The sequence below is a fragment of the Oryzias melastigma genome, linkage group LG21 (genome assembly GCF_002922805.2).
Source record: "Oryzias melastigma strain HK-1 linkage group LG21, ASM292280v2, whole genome shotgun sequence".
Lineage (NCBI taxonomy): Eukaryota > Metazoa > Chordata > Actinopteri > Beloniformes > Adrianichthyidae > Oryzias > Oryzias melastigma.
In genome coordinates this window covers 11,241,246-11,246,426 of record NC_050532.1, presented here as the reverse complement: position 1 = coordinate 11,246,426, position 5,181 = coordinate 11,241,246, and positions in this window count along the sequence as shown.

Sequence of the window (5,181 nt, the reverse complement as noted above, 5' to 3'; positions counted from 1 at the left end):
ACCTAAAGGTCATTTTGGTTAACATATATGCTCCTAATTATGATGACCCTCTCTTTTTTTCTCATGTTCTGGACCAGCTGCCCTGTTTAAATTCTCAAATGCTTTTTATGGGAGGGGATTTTAATCTGTGCATGGATCCTGGGTTGGATAGGTCATCGCCAAAACCAGGCTATGTCATGTCCAAATCTGCCTCTCACTTACAGTCATTCCTCTCTACCTATGGTATATCAGATACTTGGCGCTTTTTACACCCACAAACTAGACAATACTCTTTTTCTCAAACGTGCATCAGTCATATAGTAGGATTGATTATTTTTTTACAGATAACAAGCTTACGCAGAATGTCCAGTCGTGTGACTATCAGCCCATTGTTATATCAGACCATGCACCTCTTACACTGAAACTAAATATACCCGACTTTTCTCCTCCTAGAAGGCAGTGGAGATTTAACTCACTTCTGCTAAATGATGAAAATTTTGTTGAGTTTATTTCAGACCAAATCGCTCAGTTTCTGGAATTTAACCTGAAACCTGATGTCTCTATGGCATCTGTTTGGGAAGCCCTCAAAGCCTACCTTAGAGGCCAAATCATATCTTTCTCAGCCAAAAAGAAACGTGATTCATTATCAAGACAGAAGGATCTGGAAAGACAAATAGCTGGCATAGACTGTAGACACTCTCAAAATCCCTCTCAGGACTTGTATAAAGAACGTTTAACACTTAGTGCTGAATATGACAGGCTTACATCACATTCCATTGAATATCTACTACTAAGAAACCGAAGTAATATTTATGAACACGGTCATAAGACAGGTGATATACTAGCAAGACAACTGAAAGGGGCACGGGCCAAGCAAGTGATTAATGGGGTAACGGCACAGGATGGTACATTAATAACTGACCAGCAGGGAATAAATGAGGCCTTTCAACTCTATTATAAAAACCTGTATAACTCTGATTCCTCTCACTCCAACCTTCTTTGTGAATTCTTTCAAAATTTACCAATGACAACCTTGAGTTCTTATGAAGTTTCAGTCTTAGATGCACCTATACAGCAGCATGAAGTCTTAGAAGCAATAAAAGCTTTAAATCCCCACAAATCTCCCGGCTTAGACGGTTTGCTAAGTGAATTCTATGCAGCCTTTGCAGAAAAACTAGCCCCCTTAATGACTACAATGTTCGTGGAGTCTTTTAGTAAAGGCATCCTTTCTAGCAGTTTAAATCAAGCCTGTATCACTTTACTTTCCAAAAGGGATAAAAATCCTGTGGAATGTACCTCGTATTGGCCAATTTCATTTCTAAATAGTGATTATAAAATTCTTGCTAAAGTATTAGTCAGTCGGTTGGAGGGAGTTTTACCTAGCCTCATCTCCTGTGACCAATCTGGTTTTGTTAAAAACAGACGCTCTTTTTTTAGTATTCGTCGGTTACTTGACATCTTGTAAACCCTCAGTGTCAGCGAATCTGAGTGTCTCCATTCTATGGATGCCAAAAAGGCTTTTGACAGGGTTGAATGGAATTATCTTTTCAAAACCCTACATAGATTTGGATTTGGCAGTTCTTTCCTATTCTGGATAAAGCTTTTATATGCCTCTCCTTCGGCTTTGCTACTTACTAACGACACCTATTCAGAACCCTTTAGACTACACCGTGGAACTCGCCAGGGCTGTCCCCTCAGCCCACTTTTATTTATTCTGGCTATTGAGCCCTTGGCAATAGCCATTAGGAATGACCCTTCAATTCATGGCATTCCAAGATGGGGTATAGAACACAAACTGTCCCTGTATGCAGATGATCTTCTGCTGTTTATATCTAGGGCAGAAGAAACCATCCCCAATATTCTTAATCTTCTTGATAAATTTGGAAAGGTGTCAGGTTACAAACTAAACCTACATAAAAGTGAGCTGTTACCTATTAACATGTCTGACTCTTCTTTAGAAAAAATCCAGGTGCCCTTTAATGTTACAAATCACAATTTGGTTTATCTTGAAATAACTGTGACAAAGGAGTTTTGCAAACTTTTTAGGGAAAACTTTTAGAAACTTAAGCTGAAAATACAGAAGGAGTTAAAAAAAAAATGGTCCCCCTTATATCTCTCATTAGCTGGGAGAGTAAATGCAGTGAAAATGTCAGTACTGCCTAGATCAGGGGTGGCCAACCCTGGTCCTCAAGAGCCTCAACCCTGCCTGTTTTCTAGTTCTCCCTGACCAGCTTGCTGCTGATTAGCGGACTCAAGTAATTCCACATCCTGATTAGCTGAACACACCTGATTTAGGTTGTCAGCATCAAGCATTCCAGGGAGGGCTGGAAAACAGGCAGGGTTGAGGCTCTTGAGGACCAGGGTTGGCCACCCCTGGCCTAGATTTTTGTACTTATTTCAGTGCCTTCCAATATACATCCCTAATACTTACTTTAAGGAACTTGATTCCATTATTTCATCTTTCATATGGAATGGTAAAAAACCACGTCTTCGAAAAGAATACTTGCAGAGATCAAAACGAGACGGTGGGCTATTTCTCCCTAATTTTCGTTATTAATATTGGGCTTCTAACCTATGTTGCATGACCTTTTGGACACATTATTCTGAGAATATTGGTCCTCCATGGGTGGAGATGGAGAAGTTGTCATTCAGACCTTTATCACTGTCATATGTAATGGGTGCTCCACTTCCACTATCAGAACCCCTGACCATTCATAACCCTGTTGTGCGTGACTCAATTAAAATAATTAAGCAATTCAGGAAACACTTTGGGTTTTTAGGAATGAGCCTATTTACTCTGATAGCATCACATCCTTCCTTTCCACCCTCTTTGTCATATACCACTTTTCAAAGATGGCACCAAGCTGGTCTGAAATGTTTCAATGATCTTTTTGCTGAAAACCAACTGGCATCTTTTCAACAACTGTCCAATAAGTATAATTTTTCACCATCACACTTTTTTAGAAATTTACGTCATTATATGATGACATCAATCTCAGACTTTCCAAACAAACCCCCTAAGAATGTATTAGATGACATTTTCATATTCAATCCAACTCAAAAGAAGTCCATCAAGAAAATACTTAACATGTTTCCACACGTCTCCCTCCATGCAAACCATTAAAACGTGCTGGGAAAAAGATCTGCAAATCATTATAAAAGACTCAGAATGGGAGGAAATCATGACAAAAGTCAATTCATCTTCCATGTGTGAGAGGCACCGCCTAATACAGTTTAAAATAGTTCACCGTGCACACCTTCCCAAATCTAAACTCGCTAAAATGTACCCACAAATCGATTCTACATGTGACAGATGTAAATCATCAGAAGCGACTTTAATTCATATGTTTTGGTCCTGTCCGAAAATACAGTGCTTTTGGAGAGATTATGTGATGCCTTTTCCTGTATGTTTGGGATCAATATACCACCGAATCCATTGATGCTTTTGTTTAGGATTATTGATGAGGGGTTACCTCTGCCTTCAAGGGGTAAGAAGATTATTGCTTTTTCAACTCTTCTAGCACGTCGTCTTATTCTCCTCAAATGGAAGGACGCTGCTCCACCCACAGTTTCACACTGGATAAAAGATATATTATTTAATTTAAAACTTGAGAAAATGAGATGCACATTAAGATCTTCTGAACAAAAATTCAACTTAGTATGGGAACCCTTCTTAACTTTTTTTAACCACCCATCTACAAAAGTGATAGAATTACCTTTCAACATTGTTGTTGTCTTCTGGTATTTTATTTACTCTTTTCTTTATTTTTCCTTACTAGTTATTTAAGTACTATATCCTATCTTTTTTTTTATTAATTAATTAATTTATTTTATGTCTACATACATGTGCATATATATCATAATGCAATAATGTACTTATAACTGGTATAATTGTTGGCAGCAGAATGGGGGCAGAGAGGTGGGAGGGGGTGGCTATTGTTTGTATTGTCTTATGTGGAAAACATAATAAATATATAAAACAGAAAGAAAAATATCAGTCTGGTTTTAGAATGAAACACAGTACAGAGACGGCACTTTTAAAGATCGTTAATGATCTTAGAGTAAACTTAGATTCACAAAAACTTTCTGTTCTGGTGCTGCTGGATCTTAGTGCCGCCTTTGATACAGTAGATCACCAGATTAGATAGACTTAGGAGTCATGTGGGCCTCTCTGGAAATGTTCTTAAGTGGTTTTATTCTTACCTTTCAGATCGACACTTTTATGTAAGTATGGATACATGCTCCTCAGGAATCCATGAAATAAGTTGTGGGGTTCCCCATGGGTCAATTTTAGGTCCTATACTTTTTAACTTGTACATGTTGCCTCTTGGGGATGTCATCAGGAGACACGGCGTTGACTTTCACAGCTACGCTGATGATACTCAGCTCTACATCGCCGTGTCTCCTGATGACCTTGAACCTGTAAATACTCTTTTAAATTGTATTTTAGATATAAAGTCATGGATGGCAGAGAACTTCCTTCAACTCAACCAGGACAAAACAGAAGTTTTAATCATCGGTCCTGAAGACAAGAGAGAGAGAATTTTACCTCATCTTCAGAATTTTAAACCTTCTCACTGTGTGACAAACCCGGGCATTCTTTTAGACTCTGAGCTGAATTTTATTCCTCATATCAAAAACGTCGTTAAGACAGGATTTTATCATCTCAAAAACATTGCCAGAGTCCGCCCATTCTTCTCTCTTGCCAGCACAGAGGTGCTGATGCATGCTTTTATTTTTAGTCGTTTAGCTTACTGTAATGCCCTGCTCTCTGGTTTACCTCAAAAATCTCTTTCAAACTTACAATTAATCCAGAACTCGGCGGCACAAGTTCTGACGAGGACCAGGGGGCGGGAACACATTACACCAGTTTTAAAATCGCTGCATTGGCTTCCTGTGCGATTCAGTTGTTCGTTGTTCCCATAGACTGTATATAAGAATAACTGGACGAAGCAAGCCCCCTACTTCCGTGTTCCATATAAGAAGTACCACTGGGTTGCAAAAAGGCCAAAGTCCCATTGACTTACATTGAGAAACAGACAGTTATTTCTCCCTCATTTTATATGTCATTCTTCCTCTGCTGCTTTCTGCTTAACTTCTTTTTTCTAATCCTTATTTTTTTTTAAAGATTTTTTTCCATTACCACAAGTTATTAGAGTTATAAATTGACCAATCAGATGGCTCAATAAGCATTTGTGGGTC